At 46.2% G+C, this 27,917-nt stretch overlaps 1 long non-coding RNA gene across 1 annotated transcript; it reads right to left on the minus strand.

Moving 5' to 3' along the window:
- Positions 1–642: 642 nt before the first annotated feature.
- Positions 643–27,917, minus strand: LOC143842679 (uncharacterized). The gene is made up of 4 exons (XR_013233278.1): positions 27,779–27,917; positions 17,626–17,664; positions 5,416–5,559; positions 643–1,869 (listed from the first exon to the last, which is right to left on the minus strand). It is a non-coding gene; the product is annotated as an uncharacterized LOC143842679 (long non-coding RNA).

Below are 27,917 nucleotides of genomic sequence, written 5' to 3' on the forward strand. Positions count from 1 at the left end.
TGAATGAATGAATGAATGAATGAATGAATGAATGAATGAATGAATGAATGAATGAATGAATGAATGAATGGTAGCATTGGCTTAAAGAAGTTTTTTTGTACTCCACTTTTTATTAGCCTAAGGAGTCTCAAAGTAGCTTACCATCACCTCCCCTTCCTCTCCCTACAACAAACACCCAGTGAGGTAGATGAGTCTGAGAGGGCTCTGAGAGAACTATGACAGGCCCAAGGTCACCCAGCTGGCGGCGTGTGGCAGAAGAGTGGGGCATCAAATCCGGCTCTCCAGATCTTAACCACTATGCCAAGCCGGCTTAGTATCTCTTGATTTTAACCGTGGCCACAAGGTGAGCTCATTTCTGCAGATGGACTCCCTACTGCTTGCTGATTTGCGTTTCTTTTATTAGTTACAAGGAACAGCCTTATGTATAGCAGTCTGCTCTCTGCCCCATGTGACCAAACAGTGAAATGAAAACTGACTTCCAGCAATCACCCCATAAAAACAGCAACAAGACAAAAATTAATTGGTTACACAGAATTAATTTGGTCATTATATACACATTTTTTAAAAAGAAACACACAAGTTAGAGGAAGTATTCTCCCGATGGAGGCTGCAGGGAAGAATAAAATTTGCTGTGGCCGTAAAGCTCTTTTTAACTGCCCTAAATTTCCAGCATCGCTGGTGACCCCTTCTATTTGTCTGACTTCTGAAAATGTTACACCAGATGTTGGGCCCGACTCTCCCTATTGGCCCCGTCAGAATGCATATTATGGATACAAGAGAATCTAATTATAAACCAGCGATTCTAATACCCGGTAAGTGATTGTTCTGCCTCATCAAATTATGCCTCTCTCTTTGAAGTGCCTCTTCTTATAGCACTCTCTTATGCCACTCATTAAACAAAAGAAACTCTTGTTAAAAGCTGCTGAAATGTGCTCAGTGCATGCTGCACAGAGAACCCCAACCCCTTTTGCAAAGCCGGTTTCTGCAGGTCCTCAGCTGGTAACTGCCTTACGAACTGGAACACAACAAAATGGTGGTCCACATTTGAGGAAGAAGAGAAAGAGTTGGTCTTAATGCGATCCCTGAAGGAGTCTCAAATCAGCTGACAACCGCCTTCCCTTCCGCTGCCCACAACAGACACCCTATGAGTTAAGTGGGGCTGAAAGAGCCCTGAGAGAACTGAGACTGGCCCAAGGTCATCTAGCTGGCTGCATGTGGAGGAGAAGTGGGGAATCAAGCCTGGTTCTCTAGATTAGAGGCCACTGCTCATAATCACTATGTCATGCTATATCAAAGGCGCCTCCCCTCCCTAAATCTTACTCTGTCAGGCTCCACCCATAAATCTCCAGGTATATCCGAACCTGGAGCTAGCAACTGTAAATTGACAAAAATTTAAACAAAGTGAAAATTTCCAGGTTACTAACATTTAAGACTATGGTATGATATTGATGTTCTCTGGATGTTAAATTAGCCTTGCAAGATATAGTATTACCACCTGTTTGAGACTGCAGGTAACCACTTGGGCCACAGTGGGGTTCTGCAGATGGAAGCTTGCAAAAATTGGCTCCCTCTTCCACCAATAGAATGGCCCTTCCGCCGGAGCAGGTTTTGAATTTAACTTTCTTTAAAAACTTCCAAGGCTCTTTGCCATTGTGCCATTCTAAATACGAGTTGGAGATGTTCTAAGATCTAGCTAGTGGCCTCAAAAGTTCACTTTCCCTCTGTGAGGTCTGTGTAAGGTGTTCCCGAAGTAGTTCCATCAGCCAGGTCAGAGATTCACAGTTCACTGGCTTCTGTCATGTCTCTCTTTCATTTGGCCAGTCCTTTTGGCCTTCCTGGGGGATACAGACTATCCACTGATGTTCAGTACTGGCAGAGAGAGAGAGAGAGAGTAAAAACAGGACTCAGCTTCTGAACAGCACTGCAGCGTACAGACAGCAAGGAAGTTCTCTAGTTTATGTGAAACACTGATTCAAAAATAGGTCCAGCATTCATAACGCATTGTGAATGCATCACCTGCTTCTCTAAAGCTACACAACCAGAAGAGGTGGGGTACCCAACAAACAAAGAGAATAAGATGCTCTGGTTGCTTTCTCCAACTCACAGTTGAAAGAAATCACAAGTTTGTTGGGGAAAGATGAAAGACAATGAATGTGATTCAAAGAACTGCATCCATGGCTGGAATGGATTGCCTAATCACGGACATTTGTGACCATATTGTCTACTTGTTCGTCTGTGTCAGATATGTATTTGGCCTGGTTAGCAACCTTTAGATATAGAACTTGATCATTGTTTGTTAAGGATCAGAACAATTTTCTGTATAGTTTATGGACAGATCCACATGTCCAATCCTGGTTTAATCCAATAGGCAAGAAATTAGCCATGATGGGACTTTCCATCTCCTTTTTTAAATTGTTGGGGCCAACCAAAGCGATTTTGGCAAATAAGACGTGTAAAAGATATGGATTTTCAAGAAAAGATGTCCAAAGCATGGGATGTGTTCTCCCCTTCTCTTTGATTTAGTCCCCACATTTCCTCACCAGCATGCACATTATGTATCAATATTAAATGTTCCAGACTATCGCCATGCATTTACATGTACATGGTTTAATGTGCTTCCTTCTGCATTTTTGTTCACAAGATATGAGAATATTGCCTTTAGTCCTAGGGTTTCCCCCAGTTCAAATAAACTGGTTGAGTTGTTGGGGCATGTGGAATTACACTGTAGATCAGGGGTAGTCAAACTGTGGCCCTCCAGATGTCCATGGACTACAATTCCCATGAGCCCCACCAGTGTTTGCTGGCAGGGGCTCATGGGAATTGTAGTCCATGGACATCTGGAAGGCCGCAGTTTGACTACCCCTGCTGTAGATCTTATAGCCAAGCCCATATGCAGATCTTCTGGAACCAGTATTGGGTGACAATAAATTGTCCTCAGATCAAAGGGAACTCAAAATGTTATTGGCAGGAGTCAACCAAGGAATAATGGTCTCTGTTGCCAACTGTTTGCTTCCTGCTAAGAAATGATGAGCCGAATTAATGTCTGTGTGTAAATGTTATGTCTCTAAAATTGTAATTTGTGGTTTTGGATATGGATGAATATTATCATAGGGATTTTTGTGGGTTATTAATCATTGACTATTTTGTGTTTATATGGCTTACTAGGGGCAAAGCCCATTGTACCTCAGAATACAACAGGCACTAGGATCTCCAGGTGGGGGTGGGGAAGTAAGGAAAGGAAGGAAGGAAGGAAGGAAGGAAGGAAGGAAGGAAGGAAGGAAGGAAGGAAGGAAGGAAGGAAGGAAGGAAGGAAGGAAGGAAGGAAGGAAGGAAGGAAAGGAGGGGGAAGGAAGGATGCCCATGTACCTGAACATGCCAGGTTTCTCTCATTCTTGTATCCTCTCACCTGTCAAGAAGCAACATACCAAACTCTGGATGTGATGTCACTCTTGCTGATGAATTCAGGTTCAGCAATCTCATGCTGCAGTCTCCCTTTGAAGCTTCTCTGTTGGACAACTTCAGTGGAGGAGGCGAGCAGCAGACTAGTCTAGACAATTAAAATGCCCTCCCACCAGTTTCTGAGTACTGTGGTTTTTAATGTCAGATTTACATCCATTTATTCTTTTGCATGTTGGTGTGTGTATGGATACACAAACATATACTAAAGGCCAATGAGATTTCACAAGAAGGATGAGGTGGTTGTTATGAGTAAGGGGGCTCCAGCCCTTTCCCTTCTATTACCCTTCCCCACCTGTGTATTTAGTCATTATATTTCTGTGCCCCCACTTTCCAAGTATGGCTTGATGCTGCTTGCAATTTAAAAACACAACATAAAAACCCAAGCCATTGAAACACAAGCTACTTCTACCCTTCCAGACTCATTCTTCGCTTCACTTATGATCCTTAACTGGAGAAGCTAGGGTTTGAACTTGGGCCTTCTGCATGCTGAGCCACATGCTTGGGCCTTCTGCCTCTGAGCCACAGCCCCTCCCTGTGGCCTTAGTTCCTCCCCCAGAAGCCCACATTTCCACTTCTACCCACCACTTTCATGCTATGTCTGATGCTTCACTTCTTTCTCTTTTCCCCAAGATAGTCCCTAAAATGTAAGGGTTGCCAACCTCCAGATGGAGCCTGGGGAACTCCTGCTGTTACAGTTGATCTCCAGACAACAGGAATCAGTTCTCCTGGGCTCATTCTGCACATGTAGGTTAACACACTATCTATGAGCTTTTCCAGCTGCATTTGCCTGTGCAGAACAGAAAAAATCTACTTTTAAAATACGTTGAAAGTGCATTAACCATTACGTGCAGAATGGCTGAGTGGACACTATGGCATTGTACCTTGCTTAAGTCCCTCCCCTTCCCAAACCCCACCCTTCCCAGATCCCCCAAAATTCCTCCAGGAATTTCCCCACCCAGGGGTGGCAATCCTAAGTGTAAGTGAGAAGTTGAACATGCACCCTCTTTATTCCCAAAGTTAGGTCCTAAATTGGGGGTTGGCAATGTGTATTCCACAGGCTTCCTCCTCGTTGTATTTGACAGGCTGAAATGTGGGGAGGTGGCTATACAATGATCCGCACAGACAGATAATCTAGAGAGTGACCACGACCCTTTTGTAAACACAAACTTCCGTATTCTGTCCCCACAAAGCACTCCCCCACCTCCCACACAGTGCTCATTCATGCCTGTTATTCATAGTGTTGAGCTCTCCGTCTGATTACTAAAGGGTTATGCAAATGATCTGCAAGATACCGGTTTTAATTCATTAGCTTTTGCTGCTGATTTCTATCTCCTCTTCTCTGTGCAACACGCTAATGAGTTTTCCAGCAAACGCATTCAGGGCAGTGTAATGTGATGTAAGTGCTACAGTTCTTTTGCTTTGGCTAAACGCCTTCAAAGATCTGTTAACTCTGAACTGGTCTCTTTCTGAACCAATTTCTGTGTATTAAATATGTAAATCCCTTTTCCTCTATCACCAGCTCTAAAAAGCCCATGATATAAATTCCCTTCATATCCCTTCATATCCAGTAACCAGACTTTCCTTCCATCTCACTTACCCTGTCCAAAGAATAGGGGGCGGCGGGTGGGGGAGACTCCGGGACAGGGAATACAGCTAGACTCAGGGGTAGTCAAACTGCAACCCTCCAGATGTCCATGGACTACAATTCTCATGAGACCCTGCCAGTGAATGCTGGCAGGGGCTCATGGGGATTGTAGTCCATGGACATCTGGAGGGCCGCAGTTTGACTACCCCTGAGCAAAACCTTCTTAGCCATCACTCCAACGGAGGTCAGGGGTTGCATCACTGCAAAATATCTGTCCAGAGTTATCACCATGGACGTAATCAAGGAAGCGATGACAGAAAGGGCGCTGCTGAAAGCAGACAGCTAGCAACCTTCCCCCCCCCCCCCCATACCTCTTGTCAGAAAGAGCAGTTGTGAATCAGCACAAAGATTTTAAAAGCATTGATTCCCTGGCATCTTTTATCAATTCATCTTATTCTTTCTGTTTCTTCTCCATCGTTTCAAGCGCTGGGCATTTGACTCCGCTGGCCAACTACCTAATGAAAACAGACACAACGTGAGATTAACAGCAAACGAAGCAAAAACCTAAATATTCAAAGCATAAAAGGCATCTTGAATCACAACTGATCTCCAGACCACAGAGGTCTTTTCCCTTGGAGGAAATAGCAGCTTTTGAGGAGGGATGCCAGTCCTCAGGTTGGACCTGGCGAACCCCTAGAATTATGGTTCGTCTGCAGGTGACAGTGACCAGTTCCCCTGGAGAAAATGGCTGCTTTGGAGGGTGGGCTGCATAGGATCATACTCCACTGAGGTCCCTTCCTGCCCCAAATCCTATCCATTCCTTGCACCACCCCCAATGTCTCCAGATATTTCCCAATCAAGAGCTGGCAGCCCTACTTCTGAGAGAGGATACTAAGGCATTAGATCCCACTGAGGCCCCTCTCACTACTAAAACTTGTCCCATCCAGGCTTCACCCCCACATCTCCCGGAATTTTCCAACTCAACATTGCCAACCCTAATCTTGAGGCAGTCCTGGGGGCAGACAGGTGCCCTTCAAAAGTGTCATAGGAATCAGCCACAGGGCTAGCTAGCATACAAAAGTCCTACAGAGATTTGGTTGGCTGATGGGCACCTGGTGCTACCTGTTACTGAGTCAGGTTATTGATCTACCAAAGTCAGTATTGCCTGCTCAGATGGGTGGTCTTTTACATTATGTGCTATCCGAATGGAGTCGGAACATTCCACATGGACAGCAGCTCTACTCCCCTACATGAGCAACATGAGTCAGGCAGCAAAGCCAAGCAGGAGAAGATGGTGGTGTGGTAATTCAGCTCTCATTCTCAGACTTTTTGTGTGTGTGTGTGGGGGGGGGTATAAAGCTACCTGCTGCAGTAGTGGAAGTGCAGCTGACAAATCTGGGTTGGAAAATTACCATCAATCTCCAGGAAACAGATCTGTTCTTCTGGAGAAAACGGATGCTTTGGCATTCTACCTCACTGAGGTCTTTGCCCACCTCAGGCTCCATCTCCAAATCTCCAGGAGTTCCACAATCTGGAGTTGGCAACATTACCTGGAAGCTCGACTCAACCCCACTTAGACATTGGCAATCCTGGGGACAGGAAGCAAGCTCTTAAACAGAAGAAGTGGCAACCAGTTCAAAAAAAGGAGATCAGTTATCGGATACCCAGAATATTCTTTGAGGGACAAGGAGGCCTTCTCTCTGCTGTGGCGACATTTGAAGAAACAATGAGCCAGCTGATAAGGAGGGAGGACTGGGGAAAATGGTAGGCCTGGGGCTATTATGCACATGCAGGTTTTCACCAAAACCAGCACACTGGCCCTTTTAAATCATGATGGCCAAGCCTTAAAGAGGGCACTTCCTTCACTGTGCTAGACACTCATTGGCAGGCCATGGTCAGCTGCAATGTCACCTGACTGCCACTCTGGCACATGCTGCTGGCAGGAACTCATGGTCATCAATTCTGAAAGTCGGTTCTGCACATGCGCTAGCAAATTTTATTGTATTCATTTAGGCTTCCCTTTTCTCCCCAGTGACAACCCCAAGGGGCTTACATCCTCTTCCTGTCCTCCATTTTATTCTCACAACAACCCTGTGAGGTGGGTCAGGTTGAGCGAGCGTGACTGGGGCAAGATCACAAATCAAGCTCCCTAGGGAGCTTTCAGGATTCAGACCGGGTCTTGAACTAGTCCAACACTTTTAGCCACCTCGCCACCCTAGTTGCACACAACAAGCACAAGCACAAGCACAAGCCAGCACAAGACATAGTGCTGGGCATGGCACAGGTGGGGAGAGGGCAGTTCTGCAATTTTCTCCTAAATTGGCAGCTACAGGCTTCAAATCAGTCCATTCAAACTAAATTACTCATGGAATTGACCCAAAACCTTTCTGCCAAAAATCCATCGCTAGTTGATGCTGCCAGGGCTGAAAACTGGACACTAGAAATTCACTAACAGCCCGATTGGTAACGAACAGGTTGGCAGGGTCCCAAAGCCCCTTGTTCCTGAGTGGGAAACAAGAAGAGTGATAACAGAACCCCTTGGGGGATGTGGCTATGGGGCAGGGCTCCCTTGAAGAAAAAGAGCTGCATTTTTGTATTCTGCTTTTCACTGCTCAAAGGAGTCTCAGAGCAGCTTAGAATTGCCTTCCCTTCCTCTCCCCACAACAGACACCCTGTGAGGTAGGAGGGACTGAGAGAGCTCTTACAGAACTGCTGTGAGAACAGATGAAACAGGACTATGACTGGTCCAAGATCACCCAGCTGGCTACATGTGGAGAAGCGGAGAATCGAACCTGGCTCTCCAGATTAGAGGTTGATGCTCTTAACCACTGCATCAAACTTTCCCGGCATCAGTTGGACCAAGGCAGAATGAAAAAACAACCCTTGATTTCAGCTTACTCCTGGGTAGGGTCCTAAATCCATGATCTGTGACTGAACACACTGGGTCACAGCAATAATTTGTCAATCACATCCTGGGGAAGGTCTCATAGAAATCTGTCCTGTGTTGTGAACTCTTAGGGCCATTTCGCACGGCTTCAAAATAGCACAATGGTTGCTAATTGGAAACGCTACTAATTTGCCATAACCCACGACGTCGTAGACAATCTGCAACAATCCTGAAACCGACCCGCAAAAAGCGCTTCGTTGTAGCGCTTTCAGGGGAATCCAGAAAAGTGGATTCACCCTCCGGATAGCGATACACTCCTGCAACCAATCTGCAACAGTAGCGCTAAAGACCTGTGCGTTACCATTGTTGCTGGTTCTTCAAAGTCCCTCCCCCTGGCTCTCTCCTCCAAACTTCCGGCGAAGCGATCGCCATTTTTTTTTCTCCGAGCGAGCGGGGATAAACGCACCAGCGAGCCTCTTTCTGTTTAGAGGCTTCCCTGGCTTCAGTCCTTCACCTTTAGTCACTAAGCACAAACCACATAAAAGCCCGTTTGCTGAAATAAAGTCCCTTTATTTTTTACACATAAATTCAGCCGAAAATCGGGCCCGTGAGAGGGGGGGGGGGATTTTTTTTTTATCACTCGAGGCAGCGTGCCAACGATCATACAATCAAATGACAGCTCACATTAGGCAGCTGGATGGGTCTCTCCGTAGCAACGAATCTACCTAGATTCGTTGCTATGGGTCTGTTTTTTTTTTTAAAAAACCTTTCTTAAAGGGAAAGGGGCTGTTTGGGAGCATGCTAACGGCTGCCCATTGGCTGCTTGACGGCCAGGGGCGGGACGAGCTTGGCAATAGCGCTTCCTTTCTAGCGATTTCTGCCGAGACCGGAAGCCTGTGGGAAACGCTAAAAAACGCAACTGATTCCACTACAAAGGCAGGTATGCATAACGACGAATTCCACTATTTTAAATGGCGATTTTTCATTCCGCAAACAATTTGCAACAAAGATCCCCATGCGAAAAGGCCCTTAATCTTCTGGTTGTTAAACGGCCTCTCGAACTATATATTGGCTGTGATTTGATGGCACTTACAATGACCACACAGAGAGAGGGAGACACATACAAATTCTACAGCTTCAGTTCTCCAGAAGAAAAGCTGCATGCCGCATTCTATACACATTGCTATGAGGAGGCAAACTGAACAGAACCCCTGCCTCCTCGTATAGGAAATCTCATTTAGCCAATTTGCCTTTTGAGGCTTAGGTAGACATCACCCATGCAAAGCTATGTTTCTTCATAACCCTGAGGACTAGAAACTTGCCTTTAAAAATGAGAAAATGGGGACATCTTACAAAACTGATTTGCAAGTAGGGTTGCCGCTTCTGGGTGGGGATATATTTGAAGAATTTGGGGGTGGAGGGGGGAGTGGGTGGGATTAGGGTTAGGGAGTAATCTCAGTGGAGTATAATGCGATGGAACCTACCCTACAAAGCAGCCATTTTCTCCAGGGGAACTGATCTTTGTTGCTTGGAGATGAGCTATAATTCCAGGAGATCCCTGGTCCTAGCTGGGGACTAGCATCCCTAATGCAAGTCCGACACCATGCTTTTTGCAATCTTTCCAGAAATTGATACTCCCATTCTTGCTCAGTACTCCTAGCCCTCCTCCATTTATTTGCTGGCCACCGCCAGATGACATTTGTAGCAAAGGAATTTTGAAGCCAAGGAATTCTTCAGATGGTTACAGAACAGAGGCTAAATCCATAAACGCATCCTCTTTGACAGTGGAGTGAAGGAGGAGGGAAATGCAGTCCTTCCCTAAAAGGACACAACAATTCAATCTGTTCTTACTGATCCCAGCCTTCAATTGAGACTAAGTCATCTGGAACAGCTGGATGAGGCTTCTACATGAAGGTCATATCTCAGTCTTCTTCAAGAAGAGAGCAAAGGAAAGGAGGAGCATATCGTATCCTGCTGAAGCCACTTGGTGCCAGTATACCTTCACCGTATCGACAGAGGGTCTGAGCTACAGTACAGTCGGTCTGAGCTAACCTTATGCTGCTGCTAGAAACAAATGGAGACAGATGTTTTAGGGACACATCGAGGTGTTTCAAATTGTGCTCCTGACATCAAGGAGGAAGGACAGTTCACAGAGCAGGGCTTTTTAGGGGACTGAGCCAGCAGATGCCCTGGAGGATCTTTCGTATAAGCGTCTCCCTGCCCCCAGGTAAGACAAAAGCTATTTGCTCAAGAACAGATTGAATTGTTTGGGTCTCTCAAGGAGCAGGCCTGTGTCCCAGGGCTCCAGGGGGCACCTGCACCTTCCCCACACTTACAGTCCATCTCCACGGCCAAGATCAGTTTCTCTGGAGAAAATGGCTGCTTTGGGGGTGGAGTATGGCATTATACCCCACTGAGGTCCAACCCCAGGCCTCCACCCCCCCACATCTCCAAGTATTTCTCATCCCAAGGCTGGCACCCATAGCTCCCAGTAGTCCAAGAACCACTGCCAGACTGTGGATTAGACTGAGAAGAAAGGAGATGGAGGAAGCATAGCCGAGGTTCTTCAAATAACAGGTGGAGCCAAGCAATGGAAGTTTTTCTCTCTCCTCCTCTTATGACACCAGGGCTTGATTTACCCAGTGAAACTGATTGGCAGTACATACCAGGGAAACCCCAAGCACGTTGCATAATTAATGGAAGCAACCCATTGCCACAAGACGATGCAGCTGCCAATTCAGTCCTTTTGAGACCGATTATTCTGTAGAGAGGCCTGATCAATGGCTTTAGACACAAGAGCCAAATGGAAATTCTGCTTAGATCCCCGAAAGCATGTGTTGTGGGGAAGATTTCTGAAAACAGCTGTTGTGGGGAAAGGCCTTAATCTAGCTTCTTGAAATGTAGAAATATAGAGCTGGAAGGGACCTCAGGAGCCACCTGGACCCATGCGGGGTATTTGCAACTATGCCCCTCCCCCCACCGCCATGTCTTTCAGGGATCTCTGCTCTATGCTTAGAGGAAGTCCAAAAACCTTCAAGCTCCCTGGCTAGAAGTAAATTCCTTCCTTATCCTGGGCATGTAAGAAAGGGCCATGAGAGCTAAGCCATGGTTCATCCCTTCCTGCCTTCCATACCACTGGCATTGCTGCCACATGGTCATCCAGCCTCTGATTAAAAACCTCTCAAGAAGGAAAACCCATCACTGGCAAGTCCACTTAAAAAGGAAAGCCTACTGCTGAAAGAGTTTTGTCCACTTGCCCTTTAGAGGGAGCTGTGGTATATTCTTTGGTGCAGGTTTTTTTAATCCGGGTTTCATGGAACCCTGGGGACAGCCCTGGAAGGGTTTCCTGAATGGGTGGGAGTTAATTAATTTTTGATATATTTGTAAAAAATTGGTAAACATGTAGCAGGTGATATGACCATATATGGTAATGTCAACCTGCCCTCCTTCCCAAAATGGCCAATGATGGGCCTGGAGGGGGTGGGAAGGGGAGGAACCCTGGGTGGGTGTGTACACAGCTATGCGTCCCAACCATATTCCGCATGATCGCACCAATTCTGGGGCTTCTCAAAGCCTGAAGAATGTTTTAGGGGGTTCTCAACAGGAAAAAAAATGCTGAGAAAGGCTGCTATAGTATTTAGTGTACAGTGATTTTTTTTTCTTGCAGGTCAGACTGCCCCCACATCATGGCCCTGGTGTTCCTTGGAGGTCTCCCATCCAAATACCAACCATGGTTGACCCTGCTGAACTTCTGAGACCTGATGAGATTGGGTATTCAAGAGCTATCCAAGGTCATGGCACTCCCATAGTAGGGAAGATTGCCAAGTCCCTCCTTTGGCTTTTACCTGAAGAGGCAATTGGTGGTGGTGGAAACTGCTCAGTCATGGCTGACTTATGGTGGCACCATAGGGTTTTCAAGGCAAGAGACATTCAGAGGTGGTTTCCTATTGCCTGCTGCTGCATAACCACCCTGGGCTTCCTTGGTGGTCTTCCATCCAAGTACTAACAAGAGCGGACCTGACTTATCCTCCAAGATCTGATAAGCTCTGCCTAGCTTGGGTCATCCAGGTCAGGGTGTTTAAATAATCACAAAATGCCAATGAAAACATCAGGGCTGATTCATAATTGTAACATGAGGAAGACGAAATGGCTGAAAGAGGAGGGTCCAAAACTTCACAGACCCTGGGGAGTGGGGACATTGATGCCCATGGAAACCTTTGCTCTAGTGCTCCACTGGAAAGGTGACTCACTGTTTTCCCATCAAAATGTTAGAAGCTTTGAGAGCCAAACATAATGTAGTAAATAGCATGCTTAGACTAAGGTCTGTGAGATCTTGGTTTGAATTTCGCCACTGTAATAAAACTTTCTGGATGGCACTGGGAGCTGCCAAATGCTCTGCCTAACCTACGCCACAGTACTAGGAAGGAAAAAAATGGAGGACATGATTAGTATGAAAGTTTGGAGCTATAGGCAGGGAATTCTCCACTGGTCCTAGGCCATTGGAAGCCAAGGTATAAATGATGTGCATAAATAAGTATAGTTCAACCTATCACCACACAGTTCTCCTGCTTTAATTCCATATGCTGCATATATAGCTTTGTGGCCTCTCTGGAGAATATATTCCCAAATCCAGAGGGTATTTTCACAAGTTACCTAAATCAGTTTTTACATTTCCTACATCTGATATTCTAATATAATACCAGTATATACTTTAATTCTCTTTCTGTCTCATGGTAGTGTTCACAAGTGACGTTTTCAAGACATAATCAAGGCAGTTACTTGCAACAACACCAAGATGATAAGGTTCTTCTCTGAACTTGTGAACTCTGCAATTTAAGGCAGATTAAACCACCTCGGCAAGAAAATCTTTGTTTATCTCTTTTTGGTATATGTTCCTCAGCTTCACTTGTTCCATGCAGACAAAATGAAATGTCAGATTCACTGAGTAACTGGGAGGGAAATGCCTCCAAAATATCCCAACCCTGTTACGTTTACAACACGGAACAGTCTTGGTTTTTTCCAATAACTCCACATAATCCACTCAAAATATTATGGAGTCACCCGGGTCATTTTTCATAGACAATCATTCTGTTGGGGAAGATTTACTGAATTCTAAAAATAACACACTGCGGGCAGAAACTCAGTTACGCCTGACAAATATACAAAGGGGGACGACATCTATTCAAGTCCCTGGGATTAATTCCTGAAGTCTTAGTGTGGTGTGGAAGTTTTGTCCCTTCTGCGATGTTCTTCCCAAGCTTAGCATTTGCCTTTTTCTGGACATGAGTAAATAACAGCTACTCACTTATGAGAGAATAGAAGGGAAGGGGTACACTTTGGTACTCAATCAGTTAAAATTGAAGGCAGCAGGAAAAGAGGAACATGAGATGGATTGACTGGTTCAAGGATGCCAGGGCTGATGAAGAGCTGAGCCAGAACTGAACAATAGGACATTTTGGAGGCTATTAATTCATCCATTGGAAACAATTTGATGGCACAAAACACACACACACACTCTTGGGAACGCTTTTGAATGGTAGCTAAATCTAGGGCCATTTCGCACGGCTTCAAAGTAGCACAATGGTTGCTATTTGGAAACGCTACTAATTTGCCATAACCCACGACGTCGTAGACAATCTGCAACAATCCTGAAACCAATCAGCAAAAAGCGCTTCGTTGTGGCGCTTTCAGGGGAATCCAGAAAAGTGGATTCACCCTCCGGATAGCGATACACTCCTGCAACCAATCTGCAACAGTAGCGCTAAAGACCTGTGCGTTACCATTGTTGCTGGTTCTTCAAAGTCCCTCCCCCTGGCTCTCTCCTCCAAACTTCCGGCGAAGCGATCGCCATTTTTTTTTCTCCGAGCGAGCGGGGATGAACGCACCGGCGAGCCTCTTTCTGTTTAGAGGCTTCCCTGGCTTCAGTCCTTCACCTTTAGTCACTAAGCACAAACCACTGAAAAGCCCGTTTGCTGAAATAAAGTCCCTTTATTTTTTACACATAAATTCAGCCGAAAATCGGCCCGTGAGAGGGGGGGGGGGATTTTTTTTTTTATCACTCGAGGCAGCGTGCAAACGATCATACAATCAAATGACAGCTCACATTAGGCAGCTGGATGGGTCTCTCCGTAGCAACGAATCTACCTAGATTCGTTGCTATGGGTCGTTTTTTTTTTTTTAAAAACCTTTCTTAAAGGGAAAGGGGCTGTTTGGGAGCATGCTAACGGCTGCCCATTGGCTGCTTGACGGCCAGGGGCGGGACGAGCTTGGCAATAGCGCTTCCTTTCTAGCGATTTCTGCCGAGACCGGAAGCCTGTGGGAAACGCTAAAAAACGCAACTGATTCCACTACAAAGGCAGGTATGCATAACGACGAATTCCACTATTTTAAATGGCGATTTTTCATTCCGCAAACAATTTGCAACAAAGATCCCTGTGCGAAAAGGCCCCTACTCTCCATTGGTGATTTCAGGGTCTGAGGTCTTTTGACACTTGCCAAAGTGGTGCTCACATTTTAAGAGTTTATGACTGGAGGAAGTCTGGCTAAAGAGAATGAACTGAAAAACATCTAAATAGAACTTAAGAACTGTAAATCTTTGTTGGTCTTAAAGGTGCTACCGGACTCTGATTTTATTGTGCTACTTCAGACCAACACGACTACCCATTTGAAAAACATCTAGCTGATGAAAGGAGCAGTGACTCATGGCAGCTCCTCCCCTGCCACTAATGTGGTTAGTCTTTATGGTGCTACTTTTCTACTGCTACAGACATAATGTGGCTGCCCATCTTGGAAAACATTGCATTTGCATCAATATTTATTTATTTAAGTAGGGCTGTATATACCACACATCTGGGACATACCACCTCAGTCAATTTCTATAGGTTAAAACTCAATAAAACCAATAAAATTAACAAATATAAAATTATAAAAATTTAAAGCCACAATTAAACACGCAACAGCCACAAATCTTTAATAATTCACAGACAGACAGATGTTAGAATTAGGAGGAAATGGGGGGGGAATGAGGGCAGGGGTGGGTGGGAGCTCTCCCCCCACATATGACATGTTACAAAACAAATTTATAGCCTTAACTCAAGGAGAAATGAAGCAGAGGAAAGATGGCCTAGTTTGGGGGAATAATTTTTTAATTATAAAAAGATGTGACAGTTTTCCATCTCCGAAAAACTCATTTGTCACTTTCTGAATATAAGAGACATAATAAGCGACATAATCGGACACAGAAAGTGGCAATGGAGGAGGAATTATCACACTTTTACCAACTCCTTTGTAGGGTCCCTCAGGGCATGGTTCATTCTCCCACACTATTTAACATCTTTATGCACTCTCTGGCACAGTTTGTCTGGAGCTATGGGCTGGGTTGTCACCAATATGTGGATGACACGCAGCGCTCTCTCCTCATGGATGGTCACCTGGACTCCCTCCCCCCAGTTACATTTGCCAGTTGTTTGGAAGCCATTGCTGGTTAGAGAAGAGTCACCTTTAACTCAACCCCTCCAAGATGGAGGTCCTGTGTCGGGGCAGGAAGCATGGTTGCCGACCTTGGTCGGGGTACAGCTTGACATCTCACCCTTGGCAAGAAACCTGGGCATGATGCATCTCTGTTTATGGAGGCCCAGGTCACAGGGATGTCATGCAGGGCATCTTTCCTCCTGCATCAGGCATGGTTACTAGCACCCTATCTGCCCCCAGACTTCTTGGACACTGTGATCCATGTGATGGTCACCTCTAGATTGGACTTCTGTAACGTGCTGTATGATTGTCTGCCCTTGACCCTGACCTGGAAACTCCAGCTGGTACTGAATGCAGCTACTAGGGTCTTTACAAATACATCTTGGAGGACTCATATTCAGCTGGTGCTGAGGCAGCTGCACTGGTTGCCAGTTTTGGCCCGAGTCAAGTTCAAGGTTTTGGTTTTGATCTTCAAGGCCATCTGTGGCTTGGGTCCTGCGAATCTCTTAGAGGTCCCTGGCCCTAAGAAAGTGCACCTGGCCTCAACCAGGGCCAATGCATTTTCGGTCTTGGCCCCAACCTTGTGGAATGAGCTCCAGGGAAAGCTTAGGGCCCTGACAGAGCTGTCACAGTTCCGGAGGGTCTGCAAAATGGAATTCTTCCACCAGGTCTTTGGTTGAGGCCAGTGCCAGTGCCAGGAATATCACAGCCTCTCCTCAGGCTCAGTTGTATTAATTCTACACCCCCTACCTCTAAGGAAGTCTGCTTGGGGGATTGGGAATTTTTTCGGCTGCCAATGTTTGTGGTTGTGGGGGGTCTTAGAGCCCTTGGTATAATGGGTTTTATATGGGGATTTTATGGGGGTTTTATGTTGTAAGCCACTGCCAGTCCTCGGAAAACGGTGGGATATAAGCCAACTAACAACAACAACAAAGAAAGAACCATGAAAGGCAAAATATGGCAAGAATGAAGGAGTTTTTAAAACCTCACTGGTAGGGTTGCTATCTCTGGGTTGGGAAGGTCCTAGAGATTTGGGGGTGGAGCCTGGCAAAGATAGTGCCATGCAGAAGTTTGTGTGGGCTGGTGATTTGCTTTAAAGTATATGCCAAAATGCAGCACTTCAAAGCAGTCATTTTCTCTAGGGCAGGCTTTATCGACCAGGGTTTTGTGAAACCTTGGGCTCTCTTGACAGTCCTGGAAGGGTTTCTTGAATGGGTGGGAGTCAATTATTTCGAATATATTTTTTTAATGTGTTAAACATTTATCAGGTAATGTGACCATATGTTGCAAACTTAAATGGACTCCGGGGAATGGTAGAGGACAGGAAAGCCTGGAGGATCATTATCCATGGGGTCGCGATGGGTCGGGCATGACTTCGCACCTAACAACAAGTGACCATATGTGGTCATATTGACTCATTCCCTTCCCCAAATGGCCAGTGATGGACCTGAAGGGGGTGGGGAGGGGAGGGACTCTGAGTGGGCGTGTCCACAGCTCTGCTTCCCGACCATATTCTGCACCATGACCCCACTTCTGGCATTTCTCGAAGCCTGAAGAATGTTTCAGATTCCTCTAGGGAGACCCAATATCTCTAGTCTGGTGACCAAGTGTAATTCCAGGAGCATTTCAGTCTCTATGTGGAAGTTGGTAACCCCATGCCTGACCAAAATGGGCCAATCCAAATCCCTGTGACCAGAGCGACCCTGGCTCCGTATCATCCTTGGCATCTCACACGTCAAGTGGACCAGTTAGGAGGGGATCCTGCCTGCACCTTTTGCCGGTCCTCAATGGGGCATCCTTTTAGTGTGTTCCGAAGTGGCTCTGCATGATGCAGCACTTACGACTCCTTTATAAAATCCCAGCCCTGCAGGTCCAAGCTCAAGTGAGCACTGAGAGACTGGATAACATCTGGCCAATTATCAGCTACCCAAATATCACAGCCACAGTTAATTGTTGCTGTCACGGTGCCTGTGCCTTCAAGCCACCCTGGCTACTCCCTGATTGACCCTAATTACCATCATTAAATTTAGTTATAAAAATAGATGGCATTAAGCTATTACTGAAGAAGCCGTCGTGAGGAGAGAGACATTTTTACTGTAAGGGAGAAGATTAGGCCTCGAGGGACCTGCTTGAAGATTACAGCTCTTACATTGGTTTTCTGGCTACAGCGAACCACGATCGGGAGACCAAAGTGCCTCTTTGCTATGGGAAATGATGTACTTACCAAGTCGTTCCAGACCTTGTTATCGCTTTCTCTTCACGCCTGCATGTTGGAAACAAAACAATTTTCACAGGGAGGTTGTGATAGGGCTTAGGACAAGGATAGGCCCTGAATCCTGATAAAAGGAACCATGTTAACAAGAACATTGTTCCTAGGGGGAAGGGTGCTAAGGGAACAGAGCTCCGCTTCTCTGAGCAGAGACTCTTCAATAAAGACTGTTTGTTTATGGCCTCTCGTTATCCTAATGGGCCCCACGACATTCAGTTCAGCTTCACCTCTAGGGTTGTCAGTCCCCAGTTGGGGCCTGGGGATCTCCCAATTTGTCACCTTACCTCCGCTTCAGGGGTTTAACTAGCCAGGGAAAAACCCCGGCCCCCTGTCAGGGTAGATGGGATCCAGCTGCAGCGCCTTCCTCTGACAAGGATTAGCTCCAGCTGTCGGCTCTCTGTCTGAGAGCTGCCCCACCCAGCTTCTGGCTATTTCAATAGAGCCTTGAAGCAATGCTCTTCGTGGGGTTAACACATGTATTACCCTGCCTGTTCCCTGGAAATCCTGTCTTTGGTTCATTTCAGCGAAGCTCTGCTCTTGTACCTTGCGGAGTCCTGGCTTTTAGACTTGGCTCTTTGACCTCCAGCATCATCTACCGTTAATGTTTTGGCTCATCCACCCTGGCATTGTCTACCATTCACACTTTGGCTTTTTGACTCCAGCTTCGCATGACCAAGCTCCCTGCCCCGCTCTATGGTAAACACCAACTTCCCTGGCTCCCAAACTTGGAACTTTGTCAAGCTCTCTGCCCCGACTTCCCCGCCCAGCCACATTGGTGCAGCCTGGCAGGGCAGCACACAATAATGGAATCATGGAGTTGGAAGGGATCTCCAGGGTCATCTAGTCCAACAATTCAGGAACTCAAAATAACCTGCCCACCCACAGTGACCCCAACTTCATGCCCAAGTGACCCCCCCCCCATACACACACCAACAATCTCCAGAATCCAGCCTGGCCCTGAGGAAATTCACCATCCCACAGTGGCAATCAGCAATTCCCTGGGTATGCAAGGAAGGGCCACAAAACACTGGCACAACCCTTCCTGCCCACTCACTCACAATCTGCCTAGGGCTGAATTTGCACTTACTTTGTTTTTTTCCATTGTGGATCCTGCTGAATCCAGATGGATTTGAACTTGGGTCTTCCTCTCCCCCCCCCCTCCTATTGAAACAGAAAAGTGTTCTGCATGTGGTTAGGGAAGTTCAGAAGGGGAGGGGAGAGCCAAGCACAACAGGAGTCTCATTCTTTCTTTTCTTGAAGGGGTGGGGGGAGGAGAGGATTGGAGACAGCAGAGGAGGGAGAGAAAGAAACAAGAGGCAAATCTGTACTGAGAGAAGTTAGGGCTTCTGGAGCCTCTGCTGAGAGAAGTTAGGGCTTCCCGTTTAAGGCAAGCTTGCAGCCTGGGAATTATGAATGGAAGCTTGGCCAATCAGAGCTTCTCTACCATGGAGCTCAGCAGCAAGTTCGGAACAGGCAGAGCTCTGCATGCTTTCTCATGACGATTTTTCAAATATTGAGGGTTATATCCACTCTAGGATATTGCAGAAAAAAGGTAGGGTCACTCCAGATCAATCATGTTTGTTGCAGAGGGAAAATGTTAATCGTATGAAATTAAAATGGAAATCGCATTCAGTGGAGATGGCAGGGACTGAATCGATCTGGGATTGGAATAAAAGCTCTGTGCAGATTCAGCCCTGGTTTATAAAATCAGCATTTCTGCCAGATTACTATCTAGCCTCTGCTTAAAAATTTCCAAAGAAGGAGAACCCACCACCTCCTGAGGAAGCCTGTTCCACTGAGGAACCACTTTAAATATCAGGAACTTCTTCCGGATGTTTAGCTGAAAATTCTTTTGAATTAATGTCAACCCAATGAATGAATTCCAACCCTCTGGAGCAACAGAAAGCAACTCTGCTTCATCTTCTATATGACATCTTCTATATTCAATGATGGTTATCATATCACTTCTTAGTTGTCTCCTCTCCAGGCTAAACACACCAAGCTCCCTCAACCTTTCGTCATACGACTTCGTTTCCAAATCCCTCACCATCTTCATAGCCCTCCTCTGGACACGCTTCAGTTTCTCTACATCTTTCTAAAACTGTGGTACCCAAAACTCAACACAATATTTATGTTCTTCCGTCCTCCTGTCAATCATGGTCTGTTCCTTCTTGCACTTCATTCTCAAGATTTGCTTCCTGAGAACATAACAAGAGCCCTGCTGGATCAGACCAATAGTCCACCTAGTCCAGCATCCTGTCTCACACAGTAGCCAACTAGTTCCTCTGGAAGGTTGAGCAAAAGGCATCAAATCAAGGCCTTCCCCTGATGTTGCTTCCTGTTCTTGGGATACAGATGCTTAGTGCCTCCAGAATAGATTTCTATAACTTGCTTTACACGAGCCTTCCCTTAGGCTTGATCCGGAAATGACAACTGTTGCAAAATGCAGCTGCTAGGGTCTTTACTGGGACATCTTGGATGGCCCATATCCAGCCTGTGCTGCATTGGTTACCGCTTGCTGTCCGGATCCAGTTTAAGGTGCTGGTTCTTACCTTTAAGGTCCTCCGCGGTCTGGGACCCACATACCTGTGGGACTGCCTTTCGCCCTATGCCCCCCACACTCTGCGGGCACAAATTTGTTGGTCATTCCCAGCCCCCAGGAAGCACGCCTGGCCTTGACCATGGCCTTTTCAGTCCTGGCCCCCACCTGGTGGAATGAGCTCCTGGAAGAGCTACTGGCCCTGCGGGAGCTTTCTGCATTCCGCAGGGCCTGCAAGACGGAGCTCTTCCGCTAGGTTTATAGTTGAGGCTGGTGCACGGAGGAAGATCTGGACCCCCCCCCCTGCCATCAAGCCCTATTGGGCTACCATGGGCGGATTAAAGAAGAAAGATCAGCCCCTCTGTCCACCCTGAGGTTTATGAGTGCTTAGAATAGGGTCGCTTTGCCACTGAGTGTTGGAGGATTTTAAGGTTGATTGGTTGGTTTTAAATTGTTTTATGGGTTTTATGGGGATTTTATGCTTATTGTTAGCTGCCACAAGCCTTTGTGGGAGTGGCAGGATAAAAATATAATAAATAATAATAATGATAATAATGTGGAGGTTCCCTTTGATCAATATGCCTAGTAGCCACTGGTAGACCTACCCCCCCTCAATCTACCTTATCCCCTTTGAAAGCTGTTTATTCCTGTGGTCATCAGTTCATCACTTCTTCCATGTCCTTGTCAAGGTCTTACAAGCAGAAGGGCAGAAACTGGCCAATGGAGCAACTTCCTCTTCAGTTCTGGCACCTTTAGTTTTGCAAAAAAGTCACAATCTGACTGCAGCTTCCATAGGACGACAGCGCAATCCTAAAATAAATTATACCCTTCTAAATCCATGTATTTGAATGCATTAAGAAAGGCGTAACTCTGCTTAGGGTGGCACTGTCAGAGTCAGCGTACCTTTATCGGCATCAAAAGATGGCCCTGCTAGACTTTGCTTTTGCCCGGAAGACCAAATCCCAAATTGCAGCATGTAAGGAATGTAATAGACCATTTGACACAGTTGTGAGCTCCAGTTTGGGTACTCTTCTGGAAGAGCTTTAGAAAAGGTAGACTTTATGCCATATTTACTACCTGAAGGTTGGCAACCCTGGTTTGCACGCATCCAGTTCTTTTATCTGATTCATAATGAGTCATCCAGTGGTACAAAACCTTCTGAGAATTGTTGCATGTCCCCAAAGCCGCTATTGGCAGATTTTGAGACAGGGGGTGGGGGGCGAGGTGTCCACATGTACTCTCCATAAAATATGTGACCTCTAGATTACCTGTGGATCTGTCTGACATTGGGACTAAATACAGGTAATAGTGCTGCCCCCTCCCCCTTAAATCTCTAGAAATTGCTCTCTCTCGCTGCCCTGTCCGCGGTCTGTGAAATCCACTAAATGGATTATTCAGCCTCCGTTGCTCCTCCGATTCAGTTCCTCGCACTGTTGCATTTGTTCAATCTTTTATTCATTCAGCTCGTACCCAGCTTCCCAGCCGTGCCCTTGAAGCAGTAGGCAGAAGGGTTTAAAAAAAATAGCACGAAAATACTGTATGCCACATTTCGAGAGAGCAGCTTAAAATACTAACACCATTATGAAAAGACCAGATAAGCAAATAATTATAAAGCAGGCTATGAAATTCTGAAACTTTCTCTACAGGGAGCAGAAAGCGCCCAGACCAGGGGGGGGGGGGTCCTCCTTTAGACATCAGCTTCTCCCATCCCCCCTTTTTTGCAGTCAAGTCACAACCGAAAAAGGAACATACAAATATAAGAAGAGCCCTGCTGTATCAGATTGGTGTTCCCTCTAGTCTAGATCTAGTCCAGCATCCAGACTCACACAGTGGCCACCCAGCTCCTCTGGAGTGCCAACAACAGGGCATAGTGGCCGAAATCTTCCCCGACATTCCCTCTTGGCTTTGGGTTTGAGAGGCTCAGTGTTTCTGAATGTGGAGGTTCCCCCCAGTCACCGTGGGTAGGAGCCATTGATAGATTTATCCTCCAGGAATCTATCTAATCCCTGTTTAAAGCTGCTTGTTCTTGTGGCCATCACTACACATCCTCTGGCAGTGAATTCTACATTCTAATCACTCTCTGCGTGAAGAAGAATTGCATTTGTCCATCCTGAATCTATGCACATCAACTTCATGGGATGCCCTCAAGTTTAGTATTTTGGGAGAGGGAGATGAAGTTCTCTCTGGATATATATCAGTTAAAAAAGGAGCCAAAAAGTTGTTGTGCTTCTCTCTCATCTTCCTTTAGGAATTCCTTTATTCCTTCATCTAAAAGTCCCACTGCTTCTCTGGCTGGTTTCTCAGTTGGGACCTGGAGATCCCCTAGTTTTTCAGCTCATCTTCAGGCAGCGGAGATCAATTCCCCTAGAGAAAATGGCTGCTTTGGGGTGTGGACTCCACAGCATCATACTCCATTGCCCCCCAAATCTGCCCACTCTCAGCTCCACCTCCGAAGTCTCCAGATATTTCCAAACCCAGAGCTGACAACCCTTGTTTGGGAGGATTACTGAATTCAACGGGCATGGCCTCTATTTTGTTATAATGAAATGATACCCTATTTCATTCTCTTGAGAGAGCTCAAAGTAAGTTCTGAGTAGTTCCCAATGGCATGTGATTTAAACCACCCCTTTTTACTGGAAAGTGGCATCAAGTCCCAACCATCTCCAAAGGGCTTACAAGACAAGGGACCATTAGGGTGGCCTTGCCTGCCTCCATGTTGCAGTCCTGGGCTGCCTGGGTGGTCTCCCATCCAGACTCTGACTAGGGCTGACCCTGCTTAGCTTCCAAGATCTGACAAAATCTGGCCCTCCTGGGCTATCCAGATCCAAACTAAATTGTAGTTCAATTTCAATAATATCACAACACCAAGTTCTCCTGAACCTTTGGCCTTGACACCGATTATGCTTCTTTTACACATGGAGACCACCACACATGTGCAGTGTGTGAGCAGGAGTGCACATCAGCTCACAGGCCCGGAGCCAAAGGCACGCATCAATAGCCTTGGGGATTGGCTAGCCTTGGGGGAAGGCTATCCCCCAATCTTTGCCTCTGTGCCCATGCCGCTCCACATATCACCAACGCAGAGCCTTGCTGGTTTGTATTAAGAGACCTCCCGGAAAAAGGAGAACAGAAGCTGACAGAAAGCCTCTCTGTACGATACTAATGAACAAAGTGGAAACTGTACCAATTAACAACTGGAAAAGTCTGGAAAAGCTGACCGAGAGAGAAAGGGTGGTATGGCATGGGGGGAGATTGTATTGTATGAGCTAGCACAGGAAAGAACAGAAGAAGAGTTGAAAGCATCTCATTAACCTGAGCTTCAAGTAATAAATGCATGCGACGTTGTGTTCATCCGGGGACAAATGCATTATTTTTAAAAGGCCCATTTTGGTTGTCCCCAAATGAATGCAAATTGGGGAGCCCTGGCCATTTCTGACGAAGCCAACAAACAGCTGAAAGTCTTTTGCGGCGGGGTTTGAAAGTGCGGCGTTCCTAAGAGGGATCGTCGGCTTATTATGTGCTGTGGGCGGTACATTATCTCTTCTATAATTACCTGTCTTAAAAAAGAGAGCCTTTTCATTTCGTTCGAAACACGGCTGTCTGGAAAGCAGAATGGAACCCAGGCTTACTTTGTGTCTGTATTTTTAGAGTATTAATCATGCCACCTCTTCTGCCGCGTAATGAAGGGCTGTTTGTCAGAAAAGCAAGATAGAGATTTAAAATAAAGAGCGGTGACTCTGTGCTAGTGTTTGCTTGGACTCCTGGGGCAATGGTCAGGGGCAGCTGACTGATCTCCTGGCCAGCCTGCATAGCCCTCTACCTTAGAAAGGAGTTGTAAAGTGGAGTGCTTTTTATTGCCATCCTACAGCCATCAGAGAGAATATTGACATACAGGTGGGACATTAGTAGGGTGGCCAACCTCCAGGTGGGGTCTGAAGAGCTTCCAGAATTACAACCGTTCCCTAGATGACAGAGATGGGTTCACCTGGTGAAAATTGCAGCTTTGGAGGATGGACTTTATGACAATATTCCCTATGGAGGTCCCAGTCCCCCCCCCCCAGGCTCCACTCCTAAATCTCCAGGTATTTCCCAACCAGGAGTTGACAAGCCTAGGTAGTAGAGATGGCAATTAAGCCTTATGGGCAGGCAGCTCTGTACTATCCATGGATACTTGGGCTACCAACCTTCAGCTGGCAACTGAAGATTGTCCATAATTTTAGTTGATCTCCAGGCAACAGAGATCAGTCCCCCACAGAAAATGGGTGCTTTGGAGGTAGGGTTGTGAGCTCTGAGTTGGGAAACACCTGGAGACTTTGAAGGTGGAGCCAAAGGTAGGTGGGATTTGGGGCAGGGAGAAACCTCAGTGGAGTATAATGCTATGGAGTCCACCCTCCAAAGCTGCCATTTTCTAAAGGGGAACTGATCTCTTCAGTCTGGAGATGAGCTATAATTCCAGGGGAACCCCAGGTCCCAGGTTGGCATCCTGATTTAGAGGATGGATGTTTTGTCAGCGCTAATGGGTAGCATATGGTAGTCACAATGACTGCAAACCAAAGAATGCTTTCCTAAGAGGGAAGAAAATGGGCTTTACTTCTGAGTAGAGAAATACAGGATTGCTCACCATCTGCTTAGTTTTAGCCCAGAAGTATTTTTTGTAACAGTCAAAATAATCCAGTGACAACTGCCTCCTTCTATATAATGCATTACGAATTCGGAGAATGCTCTTTTAGTTGAGGCCTTGGGCCAGTCACAGTTTTCTCAGAGCTCTCTCAGCCCCACCTGCCTCCCAGGTGCTCTTGGGGCAGGCAGGTTCCGAGCACGCTGTCTATGCTTGCAAACTACTGCAGGCCGGATCACCTAGGGTGAGTGAGTATCATCCCCAGGTGACCAGGTAGACACATTTCTGCAAAACAGAAAAAAATGGCTGAATGTCTGTGTGAGCAAAATGAGCTAATAATTTTGGGGGACGTAAGTCCAAAAATATGTTTGCATGGTTTTGGCAATCAGAATACTGCCGACTCATGGCAGTGCCAGAATTTATTAAAGGGGCTCACACTGGGATTGTAGCTCGCATACATCCGATGTGCTGTTTGGCTCCCGTCACACTCCTGATGACATAATGGGGAGAACATCAGAGTCCAAAATGGGGCTTTAAAAAACCCAAAGTGATTTTGTGGGTGGGTTATTTGTTTTGGGAGGTTTTTTGTAGCATAGTTCGGTGTGCCAAGCCCAATTCCAAACTCCACCGAATGGAGTTCAGCCATCACTCCTGTTGATTACAGAAGTGATTACTTTGCCCGCTTCTGCTTGGAGAGCCATCGGGGAGCGGTCCAGGAAACTAATCGCAGGAGGTCGGTGCCAATTCCTAATCAGGGCAGACGGATGAAGCTGTGCGTGCCATTGCCAGAGAACCATTAGATGCCTCCATCTCCCACGGATCTCACAATTATTAGATCAAAGGCGGTCCCAGCAACCAGGACTCCAAAAGCATTAGGGCAGGAAGACAGCAGCTATTCGGTCCAGAGAGTGGAGCATTCTCTTTGCCAAAAGCAGCCCTGGATGGGACTGTCCAGTTCTTTTACACTTTTTAAAAATCATTGTGGCTTGGAAGCCAATGTATCCTGCCACCTAAACTTCCTCGTGCTTTAAGAGCTGCTGGATCACAGTCCCTTCTCTGCCTTTCCTATGTCAGAGAACAGGGTGGTGGGGACCAGAGAAAGAACTTCTTTTCAGAGGCACCACCCTGCTTATGGGATATGCACCCTGGGCAGATTTGTGAGGTGCCTAAAGGTAAAGGTATCCCCTGTGCAAGCACCGAGTCATGTCTGACCCTTGGGGTGACGCCCTCCAGCGTTTTCATGGCAGACTCAATACGGGGTGGTTTGCCAGTGCCTTCCCCAGTCATTACCGTTTACCCCCCAGCAAGCTGGGTACTCATTTTACCGACTTCGGAAGGATGGAAGGCTGAGTCGACCTTGAACTGGCTGCTGGGATCGAACTCCCAGCCTAATGGTCAGAGCTTCAGACAGCATGTCGGCTGCCTTACCACCCTGTGCCACAAGAGGCTTGTGCCTACATTTCACCAAAAAGCTTTACATATAGGTTGAATAACATGGGTGGGTGTGGGTGGGTGTGAAATTGCACCTTGAGCTCCTGAGTATGAAAACAAAAGAGAAGAACACATCATTCCTTCTGCTCCAATTTCAGAGTTTCCTCTGCTGGCTCTAGAACCCTAGAATTAACTCATGCAGTGCCATCAAGTCACAACCCAGTTGCAGAACACAGTTTTCACGGCAAGAGATATGCAGGGGTGGTTTTCCACTGACTGCTTCTTCATAGCAATTCAAGATTTTCCTGGGAGTTTTCAAAGACTGACCCTGCTTTGCTTCCAAGATCAAATTTGGGCTACTCTGAGCTGTTCAGGCTGCTACAGTTTTGTCAACAGAAGGATTTTTCTCCAGACTGGATTAATGGCTATCTAAAGAAATATTTTTGTTTGCAGCCTTTGCTTATCATGTTTTACAGGGGACTTGAGCAGCTATTCCCCCCCCCCTTTTTTTTGCAGCATCCATCAATTGTTATCGCAAAAGAGCAGGGGCAGATAAAAGAACCCTTCTTCGAAGGCTGGCCTTTTAAACGGCAGAATCAGAGAGAGAAAAGTGAACATCATGTCCCATTTATAATGTGAATGGAATGTTTCAAGTAATAGACTGCTGGGAGACTGAAGAGAACCATCAAGGGGACAGACTCTCTTTGACTTAAAAACAGCAACAACACAGGACCATAGCAAAGACAAAATTGAGAATAATACAAATTCAGGATGGAGTATCTTTAAACCCCTCCAGCACAATTTTTCATGCAGACTGGAAGATTTAATTCCTTGAACTCTATTAGGATTAGGTTCTATAGAATAAATCGCACCCCTTGGGAAAATGACAGATATTAAATTAACAAATGCATATTAATTAATGTGTCTGCAGCTTTGAAGAAGCGGATTTGAAAGAACTGCCTTCTTTTTTTTTACCCCCTTTTAAAACTTTGCCCTTGATGCCAAGAATATTAAAATTAGGAAATTTGTCTGGATTGAATTACTGGTAAGCAAAGAAGAGGGCATGCCAGAACACTACATAATGCCTGTGCGGTTTGGATTTTATAAAGTGGACAAGTGCCAGGTTACAGCAACATATAATTACATGTCATAACACATGGTGCCCAACTTGCTGCCTGGTGTAATGGTTAAGAGCAGCAGCATGTAAGATGGAAAGTGGAGTTTGATTCTCCAATCCTCCACATGCAGCCAGCTGGGCCAATTCGGGCCAGCCACAGTTTTCTCAGAGTTCTCTCTCAGGCCCACCTACCTCCCAGGCTGTCTGCTGTGAGGATTCGGGAAAGGAAGGGCAATGGTAAGCCACTTTGAGCCCCCTTATTGTAGTAATAACCTGGTTTCTAAAATCATGTCAATTCAGACCACAGGAACAGAACCTTAGTATCTATTATAAATCTATCAGTAACTCAAGGCATGTGTAGTGGTATGGACAATTATGGTTATTCGATTGCAGCAACCTTTACCTTTCTTCCAAATAATCAAAGTCAAGGAAGGAGACAAGGTACAAAGTCATTTCAGCCCCAGGTTCAGGATTCCAGAGGTCAAGATTCCAGTCCAAGTAATCAAGGCTTCCAGAATTCAAGCAAGGTATCAACAAACAGT

This window comes from Paroedura picta, chromosome 8, assembly GCF_049243985.1.
Source record: "Paroedura picta isolate Pp20150507F chromosome 8, Ppicta_v3.0, whole genome shotgun sequence".
NCBI classification, from domain to species: Eukaryota; Metazoa; Chordata; class Lepidosauria; order Squamata; family Gekkonidae; genus Paroedura; species Paroedura picta.